Raw genomic sequence first — 16706 nt, 5'->3', positions numbered from 1 at the left:
ACAAAATAGATGGTGTCATGAGGAAGGAAAAGGATGTGGATATGTTGAAGCGACATCAGTCAAAGTTAAAGCTTGGTTGCAAATGGGTCTTCCAAATGGACAATGACCCCAAGCATACTTCCAAAGTTGTGGCAAAATGGCTTAAGGACGACAAAGTCAAGATATTGGAGTGGCCATCACAAAGCCCTGACCTCAATCCTATAGAAAATGTGTGGGCAGAACTGAAAAAGCATGTGCGAGCAATGAGGCCTACAAACCTGACTCAGTTACACCGGCTCTGTCAGGAGGAATGGGCCAAAATTCACCCAACTTACTGTGGGAAGCTTGTGGAAGGCTACCCAAAACGTTTGACCCAAGTTAAAGAATTTAAAGGCAATGCTACCAAATACTAATGAGTGTATGTAAAATTCCGACTTCAACTGTATATACACTACCATTCAAAAGTTTGGGATCACTTAGAATTTTTATTTATTTTTTAGTTTATTGCTTCTTTAAATCAGCACAACAGTTTCCAGCTGTGCTAACATAATTGCAAAAGGGTTTTCTATTCAATTAGCCTTTTTAAAATTATAAACTTGGATTAGCTAACACAATGTGCCGTTGGAACACAGGAGTGATGGTTGCTGATAATGGGCCTCTGTACGCCTATGTAGATATTCCATTTAAAAAAATCAGCCGTTTCCAGCTACAATAGTCATTTACAACATTAACAATGTCTACACTATATTTCTGATCAATTTGATGTTATTGGACAAAAAAATTGCTTTTCTTTCAAAAACAAGGACATTTCTAAGTGACCCCAAACTTTAGAATGAATATATATATATAGAATGAATTGCATGCAGTGCCATGTAGCCCAACACACTGTTTGCGGGGTCTTGTTCCCACCTCTCTCCGTCTCTTTCAGTGCTTCCACTATCCACTGTTCATGACGCTGGTCCACCTCACCATCGTCTTCTGTCTCTCTTCCCTGACCCGTTTGGCCATGCAGTGCTGGACAGGGAAGCCTCTGGTTATGGTGAACTGGACAGACTACCTCTCCAAGGTTGGCCCAGTCGGTGAGTGTGTGCATCGCTACATACGATGGCTGATTTTTAAAGGGCACTCTTTGCAGATATTAGGGGGTATTCATGCCAAACGGTTTGAGTTGTTTCTGTTAGTGCAGATTACTTGACATAATCAACAATGGACTTGGTCTACATCACACAAGGCATAGTCAATCTGTGATAAGAAGCCACAATCTCCTATTTTCCTCTCTTCTAATCTAGGCTGTAACTACTTAAATGTCAGATATTACTGTTACAAAATGTCTCTACTGTTGTCATGAATCAAAATGGTCTAATGAATATGACCTAACGATATGTGATTTTGTTTTTGACATTCAAAAGCATACAGTTGTTGACCACCTTCCGATCTCTCTCTCACTGACTCTGTTATTGACGTATAGATGTCATGAAATCCTTTGGTGCTAGGAATATAGCAGTATGCCATGGTGTGATCAACAGTCCTTCAAAATTCAAAAAGTCACTCGCACATCTGAGCTATCTTCTTCTTTGCAGGTGCATAGTAACAGTTGGATAAGATGAGAAAAAAAGCTTATTAAATATCAGTGATACTATCAAGAGCAGTGTGTTGATCAACAGTCCTAAAATGCTGTCTCTTTCAGCCATGGCAACAGCACTCGACATCGGACTGTCCAATTGGAGCTTCTTCTTCATCACAATCAGCTTGTAAGTGTGTGTGTGCGCTTACAATGTATACCTACCTGACTTTGATCTGTGGTTTGCATGACTGGCATTAAAATGTGTCTTTGGCTGTCTTCTCCAGGTACACAATGACCAAGTCTTCTGTTGTGCTCTTCATCCTGTTCTTCTCATTGGTGTTTAAACTAGAGGAGCCGGTAGGCCACCTGAGATAGGATAACGGTTGTTGTTTCTTCTTGGTCATTGTTTATCCAATAGTATTCATGGGTGTTGCACGACACAAAACAGCTTAGGTTGGGATTCAATCCGATCTCGCTTTGTCCCGCGAGGAACGTTTTAAAATAGTACGTTCTTTTAGAGACCACATTCACGGTTAATGCTGAATATGTAACCGCTGCCAACGACTCAATTGGAAATTACTTTCAAATGGTGCATTGTCCAAATCCGCGATCGGATTGAATCCCAGCCTTTGTGATAAAATGCCCCTTGATGTTGCTGAATTTTGAAGGAAATAAGTACAATGATCTGTACTTGTGTTAAAAATAGAACAGGTATTGAAGGCTAATAATGAGTCACACCCCCCCCCACACTCATAATTGTGCTCATGCAGCTCCTAGGTGGGAATGGTCTTCACATGGCCATTCTCATTAAATGCTTTACCACACCCCCTCCAACATTAATCTTTGTGATAACTGACTTATTCATTACTACAAAGGCAGCAAGACCTGCCTAGTTGATGTCCCTGGGTTTTAAAGCTTTCTATCTAGACACTCAGTTTCCATTGCTAAAGACCTGATTGATTTTCCAACAAGCTCTCCACCTCAACACTCCCTTTTCAATGTTAAGAGCCATAATGATTAAGTGAATGGATTATATTTTTAATGGGTAGGAGGAAGTTTAATTTCCTTTGTGTATTTAAAGGGATAGTTTGGGATTTTTCTCAAATAAGTTGGCAAAGGTAGTTTTGCGAGTCCCATTACCTTTATGTAAACGGTGAAAGGAAACTGCGTTAATCAATGCCTCTGAGTTTGTTTCTACGCACTTTGTGAAATGTCTGCATGTGGACAAAAGCAAGGCTTCTGTTCTGACCCCCCCCCCCCCCCCGACCCTCCACCAAGTCCCCCCGTTTCTCCAGAACCCATTATGATGATGATGGCATATTCAATGAACTGATGAAAACTAACCCAGCGCTCCAGGACAAGTTGTCCACAGAAATAAAGGAACTTAAAATCAAGAAATTCAACCAAGACAAAAAAAGACAAGGCCGAGGACAAAGTCTACTTCTGGAGAAACCCTGACAAAAGAGGATGTTGACCCCTGCCCATGTCTCCTTGCTTAATAAAGGGTTATATTTTGTGCCTACAACTCAGTGCAACAATTTTGATGTTAATTATGGATAGGGGGCAGTATTTTCACAGCCGGATAAAAAACGTACCCGATTTAATCTGATTATTACTCCTGCCCAGAAACTAGAATATGCATATAATTATTAGCTTTGGATAGAAAACACTCCAAAGTTTCTAAAACTGTTTGAATGGTGTCTGTGAGTATAACAGAACTCATTTGGCAGGCCAAAACCTGAGAAGATTCTGTACAGGAAGTACCCTGTCTGACCATTTCTTGGCCTTCTTTGCCATTTCTATCCATTACAGAGGATCTCTGCTGTCCCGTGACACTTCCTACGGCTCCCATGGTCTCTCAGAAGGCGGCAAAAAGCTGAATCGTGGCTTTGCTGGCTCTGGTTGAAACAAAGTAGCGCGTTTGGGTAGTGGCTGGTTACAGTACTGTGAGACTCAGGCGCGTGCCCGCGTCGACAGAATGCTTTGTTTTCTTTCCTCCGTTTACCTAAACGGAGATTCCCGGTCGGAATATTATCGCTTTTTTACGAGAAAAATGGCATAAAAATTGATTTTAAACAGCGGTTGACATGCTTCGAAGTACGGTAATGGAATATTTAGAAATCTTTTGTCACGAATTGCGCCATGCTCGTGACCCTTATTTACACTTCGGATAGTTTCTAGAACGCACGAACAAAACGCCGCTATTTGGATATAACGATGGATTATTTTGGACCAAACCAACATTTGTTATTGAAGTAGCAGTCCTGGGAGTGCATTCTGATGAAGACAACAAAGGTAATCAAACTTTTGTAATAGTAAATGGGAGTTTGGTCAGGGCTAAACTTGGTCGGTGTCGAAATGGCTAGCCGTGATGGCTGGGCTATCTACTGAGAATATTGCAAAATGTGCTTTCACCGAAAAGCTATTTTAAAATCGGACATATCGAGTGCATAGAGGAGTTCTGTATCTATAATTCTTAAAATAATTGTTATGTTTTTTGTGAACGTTTATCGTGAGTAATTTAGTAAATTCACCGGATGTTTGCGGGGGGTATGCTAGTTCTGAACGTCACATGCTAATGTAAAAAAGCAGTTTTTTGATATAAATATGAACTTGATTGAACAAAACATGCATGCATTGTATAACATAATGTCCTAGGGTTGTCATCTGATGAAGATCATCAAAGGTTAGTGCTACATTTAGCTGTGGTTTTGTTTTTTGTGACATTATATGCTAGCTTGAAAAATGGGTGTCTGATTATTTCTGGCTGGGTACTCTGCTGACATAATCTAATGTTTTGCTTTCGCTGTAAAGCCTTTTTGAAATCGGACAGTGTGATTAGATTAACGAGAGTCTTGTCTTTAAAATGCTGTAAAATAGTCATATGTTTGAAAAATGGAAGTTTTCGGATTTTAGAGGAGTTTGTATTTCGCGCCACGCCCTATCATTGGATATTGGAGCGGTGTTCCGCTAGCGGAACGTCTAGATGTAAGTTAAAGTAGACATGTTTAAGTTTTTTTTTGAAAAATCCATTTAAGAGAATACTTTAGCTCCCCTAATCGTGGTATTTCTACTGAACATGTAGGTTGCTCACCTGCACATACTCCGACTCCTTTTAGAAGTAAGAGTTATTTTGTACCTCCAGCCAATCACAATCACTCTATGGAGACATATTGCAGACTTGTTGAAAAAGATGTTGTTCATCTCCTTAAGAACAAACAGGAGAACATATCTTTCCATCATTTACCCTAACCCTAACCCAATCTGATACATCAGTCCTTACCCTCCCTGCTGATAAGGGTGGGTCGGTTGGTCAATCTGATACGTCAGTCCTTACCCTCCCTCGGTTGGTTGTACTCATGGATAGGACAGTTTATGTAAATGAGCGTCATAGACAACTGTTTGACAACACCATTTACAAGAAACTCAGAAGTGACCCCACTGCCCAATTTCAGAACACGGTCTTTACTGTCCTAGATGGGGATTTATGTTCTGGTCAGATGAACACGACTTTTTGGCTATTCAACACCCTAAAATTGCTACTTTTTATACTTTGCCTGAAATTACACAAGAATGTTACAAAACCTCCAGGGCGCCCTATTGTAGCGGGCATTGGTGCAGTAACGGCCCCTATTGTAGAGGGCATTGGTGCAGTAACGGCCCCTATTGTAGAGGGCATTGGTGCAGTAACGGCCCCTATTGTAGTGGGCATTGGTGCAGTAACGGCCCCTATTGTAGTGGGCATTGGTGCAGTAACGGCCCCTATTGTAGTGGGCATTGGTGCAGTAACGGCCCCTATTGTAGAGGGCATTGATGCAGTAACGGCCCCTATTGTAGCGGGCATTGATGCAGTAACGGCCCCTATTGTAGTGGGCATTGGTGCAGTAACGGCCCCTATTGTAGTGGGCATTGGTGCAGTAACGGCCCCTATTGTAGTGGGCATTGGTGCAGTAACGGCCCCTATTGTAGCGGGCATTGGTGCAGTAACGGCCCCTATTGTAGCGGGCATTGGTGCAGTAACGGCCCCTATTGTAGCGGGCATTGGTGCAGTAACGGCCCCTCTCTCGACTTTTGTTGACTTTTTTTATTAGACCACTCTCAGAACAGCTCCCCTCCTAAAGGACACCAGCAGTATGGTCTCAGAACAGCTCCCCTCCTAAAGGACACCAGCAGTATGATCTCAGAACAGCTCCCCTCCTCCTAAAGGACACCAGCAGTATGATCTCAGAACAGCTCCCCTCCTAAAGGACACCAGCAGTATGATCTCAGAACAGCTCCCCTCCTAAAGGACATCAGCAGTATGATCTCAGAACAGCTCCCCTCCTTTGTAAAGGACACCAGCAGTATGGTCTCAGAACAGCTCCCCTCCTTTGTAAAGGACACCAGCAGTATGATCTCAGAACAGCTCTCCTCCTTTGTAAAGGACACCAGCAGTATGGTCTCAGAACAGCTCCCCTCCTAAAGGACACCAGCAGTATGATCTCAGAACAGCTCCCCTCCTCCTAAAGGACACCAGCAGTATGATCTCAGAACAGCTCCCCTCCTCCTAAAGGACACCAGCAGTATGATCTCAGAACAGCTCCCCTCCTCCTAAAGGACACCAGCAGTATGATCTCAGAACAGCTCCCCTCCTCCTAAAGGACACCAGCAGTATGATCTCAGAACAGCTCCCCTCCTAAAGGACACCAGCAGTATGATCTCAGAACAGCTCCCCTCCTTTGTAAAGGACACCAGCAGTATGATCTCAGAACAGCTCCCCTCCTCCTAAAGGACACCAGCAGTATGGTCTCAGAACAGCTCCCCTCCTAAAGGACACCAGCAGTATGATCTCAGAACAGCTCCCCTCCTAAAGGACACCAGCAGTATGATCTCAGAACAGCTCCCCTCCTAAAGGACACCAGCAGTATGATCTCAGAACAGCTCCCCTCCTCCTAAAGGACACCAGCAGTATGATCTCAGAACAGCTCCCCTCCTCCTAAAGGACACCAGCAGTATGATCTCAGAACAGCTCCCCTCCTCCTAAAGGACACCAGCAGTATGATCTCAGAACAGCTCCCCTCCTCCTAAAGGACACCAGCAGTATGATCTCAGAACAGCTCCCCTCCTCCTAAAGGACACCAGCAGTATGATCTCAGAACAGCTCCCCTCCTCCTAAAGGACACCAGCAGTATGATCTCAGAACAGCTCCCCTCCTAAAGGACACCAGCAGTATGATCTCAGAACTGCTCTCCTTCTAAAGGACACCAGCAGTATGGTCTCAGAACAGCTCCCCTCCTAAAGGACACCAGCAGTATGATCTCAGAACAGCTCCCCTCCTAAAGGACACCAGCAGTATGATCTCAGAACAGCTCCCCTCCTAAAGGACACCAGCAGTATGATCTCAGAACAGCTCCCCTCCTCCTAAAGGACACCAGCAGTATGATCTCTATCATTGAATCTCTTGATCCTCTCCCTGATAATACTTTTGTTAGTTACGTTTGATGTTGAGTCGTTATACACAAATATTCCACACGAGGGCGGTATTGAAGCTATGGACCATTTTCTTCTGCAACATGACCCTGATGAATTACCTTCCAGTGCTGCATTCTAACATTGGCTGAAATAGTACTCACACACAACTACTTCATGTTTCTAAATGATTTCTTTATTCAGACGAAGGGTACTGCTATGGGATCCCCCATGGCTCCTAACTATGCTGATTTGTATGTGGGTTACATGGAGAAACAGTATTTTCAACCCTCTCAAAAATATTCTCTTGCCTAACATCATTATTTGGAAACGGTATATTGATTATATTTTTGTTCTGTGGAGGGGTGATGCAAAACAGCTCCAGGTGTTCCATGCTTTTCTTAACATCTGAGATTTACTATGCGATCTGATACACGTCAAATCAGTTTCCTTGATCTTCTGATCTTGTGTGAAGATAATGTTCTATACACTGATCTTTACAGGAAACCTAATGATCGTAACAGTTTGTTGAGGGCTGATAGTTGTCACCCACTTCCCTTGAAAAACCGTTTGCCCTACAGCCAATTCTGTCAAATCAAAAGAATTTGTAAAAAACAATCAGATTGACAGAAATATGGCTGAGACGCAAAGAAAATTCAAGGAGAGGGGATACAAAAATGGTCAGATTAATATTGCCATTGAGAAAATTCAAAACAAAACATGACCTTTTTCAAGGTCAGTCTTGCAAAAATAAGCATTCTTGCGTTCTCACTACCCGCTATTCAAAGTGCTCTGAACAAATGAAGGGAATCGTTCACAAACATTGGCACATTCTACGATCCGATGATAGTATCGGTAATGTGTTTTCAGACCTTCCCTTGGTTGTATTCTCGCGGGGCAGAAACCTCAGAGATCAATTGGTAAGCTCTGATTGACCACCCCAAGATATCCCTGCACAGCGTGTATTTGCGCCCCTACTGGATGGAAACTACAAGTGTAATGGCTGTGCTCAATGCAATGGCCCTTTTATAAATGTAGATCCTTCAAACACCCCCAAACAGGGAAACAGATCCCAATCAAAGGTGTTATCACGTGCTCCACTAAGACAGTTATTTATCTTATAACTTGTCCCTGTGGTAAAAATGATGTGGGTAAAACAAAGCGTGAATTAAAAGTACGTATCTCAGAGCATCGTAGCACCATTAGGTGGTAAAACTCGACTTACCCAGTTGGGGCCCATTTTTTTGGAAGCAAACCACTCGATTTCGTCTCTACGTTATATTGGCATCGAACACGTCCCCCTCCCTAGGAGAGGGGGTGACCTCGTCTCTACGTTACATTGGCATCGAACACGTCCCCCTCCCTAGGAGAGGGGGTGACCTCGTCTCTACGTTACATTGGCATCGAACACGTCCCCCTCCCTAGGAGAGGGGGTGACCTCGTCTCTACGTTACATTGGCATCGAACACGTCCCCCTCCCTAGGAGAGGGGGTGACCTCGTCTCTACGTTACATTGGCATCGAACACGTCCCCCTCCCTAGGAGAGGGGGTGACCTCGTCTCTACGTTACATTGGCATCGAACACGTCCCCCTCCCTAGGAGAGGGGGTGACCTCGTCTCTACGTTACATTGTCATCGAACACGTCACCCATTGTATCTATGATCGTACGCTATCCATTTATGTTTTTTTGTATGCTATTTTAATATGAGAATTAACCAATGATATCAGGCCACACCCGGCCATGATTACAGACACCTGTGTGTCTTTTGACACTATATAAACTAGTCACCCCACAGTGTTTGTCATTATACCCTGATGAAGACAGCTTGTCTGTCCAAACATTGGACATAAATATTTTTGCATCTGAGCTCCTAGAGTGTGCGGCTCTCCTTTATTTTTAAAGTGTTCCACTCCGCTAGCCAGCACCTCACCTAAATAGGTGTGCGTTTCTTTCACCTCTAGTTTCTCCAGAACCCATACCTGATCGGCCTCTGTTCTGACCCTCCCAAGTCACCCTGTTTCTCCAGAACCCATACCTGATCGGCCTCTGTTCTGACCCTCCCAAGTCACCCTGTTTCTCCAGAACCCATACCTGATCGGCCTCTGTTCTGACCCTCCCAAGTCGCCCTGTTTCTCCAGAACCCATACCTGATCATGGTGGTCCTTCTGATAGCCAGCGGTCTGTTCATGTTCACCTTCAAGTCGACCCAGTTTAACATGAAGGGCTTCATCATGGTACTGCTGGCATCGTTCATCGGCGGGATCCGGTGGTCCCTCACGCAGGTCCTGATACAGAAAGCAGAGCTAGGTCAGTTACCACCTAATCTCAGAATTCCAAACCTAGGGAAACCGTGTAAGTCGGGAACATTGTTAATGTAGGAGGCAACCAGTCTGCCTATGGAAGCTAGTTACAGACCGTCATTGTGTTGTTGTTGGGAAGAATTGGCCTTTTACCTGCATATTGGACAATAATTCAACAGATGGGATGAAAAAAGGGAATCTCATGCTCATCTGAACACTTACGGGCCATTTCTCATGATGTCATTATTGTCACAATGTTTAAAATCAACATTTTAAAGCATAGTTATTGGACAGTTGCTCTTTTGGATGGCACTTAATGAGAATTCAGTGTGGAGAAGGGAAAAAAAGACACTTACAAAAAAAAACATTTTTAATTTTTTCCCCGCTTTTTAAAACAATAAAGCAGTAATTGTCCCCCCAAAAAGCATATTGATCGTGTTGGGTCTTGGACTTGTCTTTTTGTTCCCTGATTAGGCATTCAGTCCCGTAAACACCAGCCTCTTCCACATTCTACTCCACAGGGCTCCAGAACCCAATAGACACCATGTACCACCTACAGCCGTTGATGTTCATGGGCCTCCTCCCACTCTTCCTCTTCAATGAAGGTGAGGCTTTTACTCTGCTCTCTAACCTGTTTATGATAGTACATGCCTGCCAGTCTGGGCATGACATAGAGGCACTATTTTGTGTGTCAGTGCTGAATGATTTCTCTCCATCTGATTCTTTCGGCAGGACTGAGCCTGAGTACCTCAGAGAAGCTGTTCCGTGTGAATGAGCTCTCTCCCATGCTCTACTCTCTGAATGAGCTGTCTCCCATGCTCTACTCTCTGAATGAGCTGTCTCCCATGCTCTACTCTCTGAATGAGCTGTCTCCCATGCTCTACTCTCTGAATGAGCTCTCTCCCATGCTCTACTCTCTGAATGAGCTGTCTCCCATGCTCTACTCTCTGAATGAGCTGTCTCCCATGCTCTACTCTCTGAATGAGCTCTCTCCCATGCTCTACTCTCTGAATGAGCTCTCTCCCATGCTCTACTCTCTGAATGAGCTCTCTCCCATGCTCTACTCTCTGAATGAGCTCTCTCCCATGCTCTACTCTCTGAATGAGCTCTCTCCCCTGCTCTACTCTCTGGCCACACTGAGTATAGGCGGGTCACTGGCCTTTTGCCTAGTCTTCTCAGAGTTCCTGCTAGTCTCAAAGACCTCCAGTCTCGCTCTCTCCATAGCAGGGAACTTTCCGGTATGGAGGAGAACCCTGTATATCACGTCACTCTCTCTGTATCCTTCTGCACCAAGGGTTGGAACCATACTTATTTTCCAATCGTTTCGTTCTGAACAGACCCGTTCTTTTTTTGGATCCGTTCCACGGTTCTGACCAGCAAAATAAAGTTCTGAACTAGTTCAAACCCCCCCCCAAAAAGTAACGGTTTATTCCTTTTCTGTTCCTTTTCAAACCTCTGAATTTTTTTGTTTTTACATTTAGCTCGACATTAAATGACTTACCAATAAGTTAGAATTATACCTACGGAGGAGGGACTTCTATGAAGGAACTTTAAATGTCTTTGCACTTAAGAGAGTTGGCTTAACGTTGGACCAGCTAGCTAGCTAACAAGCTTGTGTGTGCAGAGCGCCACCAGAATTAAACTAAAACACATCTTAACTTTTTGTAGTTAATAATTCCAATGTGAAACGGAATAACGATAGTATCCTTAACTAGCATTGAAAAGGTTAATCCATCTCTCTCCCTAATTTCTGAATCACGCTTGTAAAGTCAGTAGGATACTTGACATTGCTTCGGAAGGGGGGGGGGCATGATGACGGGGGAGGGGCATGATGACGGGGGAGGGGCATGATGACGGGGGAGGGGCATGATGACCCACACATGCACACACACTGGTAAAGATTTCCATCTGGCAGGCAGACAGTGGAATACGTTTGAGTAACAGGGTGAGGGCTTTGCATAGGCACTGGTTTTTTTAATTTTTTTTGGACTGGAAAAAAATGCCCAGAAAGTAAAATAATGTTATTACCCCGTTCCCATGTTTTTAATATAACGTTTCTGTTTCCGGAACAGTATAGATCACTTTTGTTCCTGTTTCTGATTCTGTTCCCTGAACCGGTTCCAAACTCTGCTCTGCACACACCTGCTCCCTCACTTGAATTGGTTATTTTCACATGCACCATCTCTCCCTCTGTCTCACAAACACTCCTGGTTTCACCTCCGCTACTCTCTTTAGTCAAAGTGTGTTTTCCATCTCTCCCTAATGTACACTCCCTGTAGGTGGTGTGTACCCTGCTGCTGGCAGAAGGCCTGATGGGGGACAGGATGAGTGGACTGTACTGAATGGGTTTCGCTGTCTGTGTGTCTGGTATCTCCTTACACCTGGGACTGAAAACCTACTATTCCAAAAGTAAGCTGTATGTGGTACCATACACTGTAAAATGAAAGCAAATTGTTGTCAATCTATTCCTGGTGTTGTCGGTATATGAGGTATGTTGTAATTGCTTGTTAAAGAAGCCAGCTCTGCCGACGGTTCCGAGGTTAACAGAAAGGTTAAGGTCAGTCTTTCAACTAGCTAGTCTTCACATACAGTAATTCTGTCTTCTTTTTCTAATGACTTCCAGGTAAAGTTCACTCGTTGATACTGCTGCCCATCAAAAAACAGCCCAGACCTGGAACCGCCGTTATTACGTCAGAAGGAAGACGAGGGGGAGGAGACAGCTACTGCGGACGATGATGAAGAGCAGGAGATTCTACTCTGAATCAAACAAAATGGTGGACTGACTCATGTTCCAGGGACGCCACAGAGGAACAGAAGGGAAGGATTCTTACGCTCTTCTACAGCCAACATTTTGTTCAAAACCTATCACAGAGTTTTACCAGCGGTAAAACAGACAGACACCCTAAACTGTATCAAATGCTGTATCAAATGATATACTGTTGCTGTCTGATGTGAAACAGGAGTTCTAGCGTTATAATATGTGAAGTGACCAAACCTCAGGTTGCCTTAATAATGATGGAAAGGTTTACTAGAAATGAAGGACTACTGATGTTCAATGCACTTTTTCAAATGCAAATGATTTATTTATTTAACTGAGTTACAACAAATTGGTTGTAATTTGTACTTGGGGAAGGGCTGTGATTTGAGATTGAATAAACTGTGTTTTTGTTGACGCTACAATGAGCTGGATGATCTTAATTTAAAGTAAGTAAAACATTTGCACAATTATTCAGACCATTATGAATCATTTCTTCACCGAAGTCTTTCCCATAGCGCCACTCAGGGTGTGCTAAGTGGGGCTCACACCGGCTGGCCGACCATGCAATCACTTTTAACGTCTCTTTCTCATGATGTGCACTGCTAGGCGCCAGCCCTTCAGCCACTTTTATTAGATTTTCTCATTTGGAATCTAATTTCATGTGGAGATAGCTCCCTCTCATAAACCTGATTTTAGTTGGCTTAACATTTAAAACCTGTGGCGAGACCTCCCTCTGACACCTGATTGAGTTCACTTAACTTATAAAACTTGTGGTGGTGAGCACTTCCTCAATTCCCCCAGGTGGACTGAGACACGACCAGTCACTGTGAGTTTGGATATGTGGTAACAATGACAACGGGCAGACTGGGACGAGAAATCGGCCCGGGCAATTCTAACTCAAAGGCCCATTATTTTCCACGAGGCTCCCATTATTAGCCAAATAATGAGCATTCTGTGCAAAACCCCCAATTTAGACAGACCCACTGAGCCGAAGATGGACCAACTCATCTGTTATTTGCCCGAACTGTCCTATGGCCAGTCTGCCTCTGACTGACAAAATGGAAATGGGGTAACACTGACATCTGAATTGGGTTTGTAACCAGAGAACATGAATAAGAATGTTTACCTCTAAAAAATGAATAATATACTTTTTATTTGACTATTCACTTTAGTCTTTGCCATTTACTGCTGTCATTAGTGGTTTGGGTTTTGGTCCTGTAAATGTTTATTTACTTTGACATGGCAATGTAAGAAAGTGCAGCTCTAGTTTCTACACAATTCATATTTTGTGTAAGAAATATTATTCAAGCCTATTCAGAAAGCAAAACTTATTTACATTTACTTTCCTGGCTTTCATACACTAATCTGACAGTTGCCCCAGAGTTTCCCAGGTAACTTGTTACATGCAGCCTGTCAGAAAAGGGGAACTGGTCCCGTGTGGCTCAGTTGGTAGAGCATGGTGTTTGCAACGCCAGGGTTGTGGGTTCGATTCCCACGGGGGACCAGTACGGAGAAAAAATGTATGAAATGTATGCATTCACTACTGTAAGTTGCTCTGGATAAGAGTATCTGCTAAATGATTAAAATGTAAATGTAACTGTGCCTCCTAATCTGCAGTGCGTAGTCCTACTGCTTCAACTAGTTAATTCACTGATGACAATATTCACCGGTAATGACAATGAGGAACTATGCTATTAACTACTGTCATAACCTTTGTTTTCTGGTCTCCAGGTTCATCATGCCTCCGACCTGGCTTCTCAGTGCTGATGGGGCTTTACCTGGTGCTGCTGCTCACCTCTTCCCAGTGCTGATGGGGCTTTACCTGGTGCTGCTGCTCACCTCTTCCCAGTGCTGATGGGGCTTTACCTGGTGCTGCTGCCCACCTCTTCCCAGTGCTGATGGGGCTTTACCTGGTGCTGCTGCCCACCTCTTCCCAGTGCTGATGGGGCTTTACCTGGTGCTGCTGCTCACCTCTTCCAGTGCTGATGGGGCTTTACCTGGTGCTGCTGCCCACCTCTTCCCAGTGCTGATGGGGCTTTACCTGGTGCTGCTGCTCACCTCTTCCCAGTGCTGATGGGGCTTTACCTGGTGCTGCTGCTCACCTCTTCCCAGTGCTGATGGGGCTTTACCTGGTGCTGCTGCCCACCTCTTCCCAGTGCTGATGGGGCTTTACCTGGTGCTGCTGCCCACCTCTTCCCAGTGCTGATGGGGCTTTACCTGGTGCTGCTGCCCACCTCTTCCCAGTGCTGATGGGGCTTTACCTGGTGCTGCTGCTCACCTCTTCCCAGTGCTGATGGGGCTTTACCTGGTGCTGCTGCTCACCTCTTCCCAGTGCTGATGGGGCTTTACCTGGTGCTGCTGCTCACCTCTTCCCAGTGCTGATGGGGCTTTACCTGGTGCTGCTGCTCACCTCTTCCCAGTGCTGATGGGGCTTTACCTGGTGCTGCTGCCCACCTCTTCCCAGTGCTGATGGGGCTTTACCTGGTGCTGCTGCTCACCTCTTCCCAGTGCTGATGGGGCTTTACCTGGTGCTGCTGCCCACCTCTTCCCAGTGCTGATGGGGCTTTACCTGGTGCTGCTGCCCACCTCTTCCCAGTGCTGATGGGGCTTTACCTGGTGCTGCTGCCCACCTCTTCCCAGTGCTGATGGGGCTTTACCTGGTCCCTCTCCTCCTCCTGCTGCTCACCTCTTGGGTTCACAGCCAAGGTACCATGTACTTCATTACTAATACAATCAATCCTATGTATCAGATCATGTAGCAGCCTTCACTACCACGTGACTGTAGTAATGGATGTTTGGCTGCTCAAGGCAGATTGTGTTATGGATAATTCCAGTTCCCTCATTGATAGCAGTTTGATATAATGTAGGTCTAGATGTGCTGACTAGATAAACCCCCTGGGCTTTAGCTGTAGAAGCATACAGAGTCCCGGGCACTGTACATTCTCTCTAGACTGACATGTAGATGTCTGACATACAGTCTCATGTCAGAAAAATGTATTCCTCATGTTAGCAAAATGCACAAACTTTGTGCGCTGTTTTATTATCAGTGTGCAACAGTGCTCCCTCTCAGAGCACCCAGTGCAGTGATGGCTGATGCTTTCTGGGTCTTTGGCAGCACATGGGTTGTTGTTGTTATTCATGGGAGTGTAGGGCCTTGACCCTCAGTCTCCCGCTCCACTCTGATCCTCTGCCAGAACAAGAAGCAGGGACACTACTTCAGCGTTTCCATATGAACAGAGACCCTTTCCCCTTACCCCTGTCCCAGCCCTCACCTCTCTGAATGACGTGATGCCTAAAGTCAGGCATCAACAGTGAGTGCTGTGATTCATGTCTGCAGTCCCCTGCGCCCCTGCCACACAGTGCTGTTCGGGCCATGACGTCATGCGCATATGGTGCCTTCAAACTGACCTTCGACCCCAGGCCTTAAACGGATTTCCTGTCCCTCTGGACTATCGCAGTGGAGAGAACACAGGGCCTGCTTTGAGCTGACCGGGACAGCTTGAGAGGAGAACAGAGAGAGACACATGAAAGAAGAGGATTGTTAGGAAGTCCCCAATGGAAATTATGGCGATGAGACGAAAACAAGAGACAGATTTGATTGGGGAAGGAGGAAGAGGGAGCGGAGGCTCCTTTTCCTTAACTGGAGGCCTGAAAACGTTTCACAACCTACTCAAAAACCTACAAAGAAAATGCACATCCACAGATACACAGCCCTGCCAACACAGCTCAGTTGGTCTCTCACAACAAGTAATCACTGCAATAGACTTATGTTTTAAAGGTAGATTCAGCGATATGACATAGATGCAGAAATTAAACTGCATACTGGGTCAATTTCCGCAATAACTAAGAGCATTGAAGTGCGAGGCTAAACTTCTCTGCTGTTTTGGTGCCCTGGCTACCAGGCTGTAGCAGTGTAAAGTTAACCCCTGCATTTTAGTGATGGGGGGGGAATGTATACACTTACAAATTAGGAAATTCTTTTGACAATATATGGTATCATTTTGACAATATCGCAATACATTTTTTTGGTGCTAGTTGGCTGTACCTGCACCAAAACTCCAGGATTTTTCCTTCATAGCTTGTTCTCATCTTTTTAAATAGGGAGAAAGTTTGTTTTCAGCACTTTTATTTCCATCACTGATCAAAACTCATTCTCTCATGGCTCTCTCTCTCTCGTTCCTCTGCAGCAGACATATGGTGAGCAATACATTTGGTTCATCGAATCGCATCGGCACCTACAGTAAGTATTGTGATAATATCATATTGAGGTCCCTGGCAATTCCCAGCCCTAGCAAATGCGCAGATGCTGTGTGTGACTGTGTGAGAGAGAAGTCTTGCATCTCGCTCATCTCAATATCTGCAGTGCTGCTCGTGGAAACGTCATTTTGCTGAGTCTACCTTTAACAGAGCTGAGATTTACTTTGAAGTGCAAAGTGTAGCAAGAAAGGTGCAATCAGACATTGACACCGACATGGAAGATTGGAATGCTGTGAACCAAGAGGTTGGGAGTTCAAATCCCAGGTGAGGACATGTTGAATATGAATGACTGTGTAAGTGAACATGCGCAGCGTAAAAGCGTGTGTCATATGTACGCTGAAAACATCATGTTAAAAGCACTGTGAGAGGTTCCACAGTCTTTCTTTTAGATAAGATGC

General features: G+C 44.7%; 1 pseudogene; it reads left to right on the top strand.

Moving 5' to 3' along the window:
• LOC106566455 (uncharacterized) overlaps positions 1–16706 on the top strand; it is a 51230-nt pseudogene that overhangs the window by 6039 nt on the left and 28485 nt on the right.

This window comes from Salmo salar, chromosome ssa13, assembly GCF_905237065.1.
Source record: "Salmo salar chromosome ssa13, Ssal_v3.1, whole genome shotgun sequence".
NCBI lineage: Eukaryota > Metazoa > Chordata > Actinopteri > Salmoniformes > Salmonidae > Salmo > Salmo salar.
The sequence above is the reverse complement of the archived record's forward strand: the minus strand, read 5'-3'. Positions and strand labels throughout refer to the sequence as shown.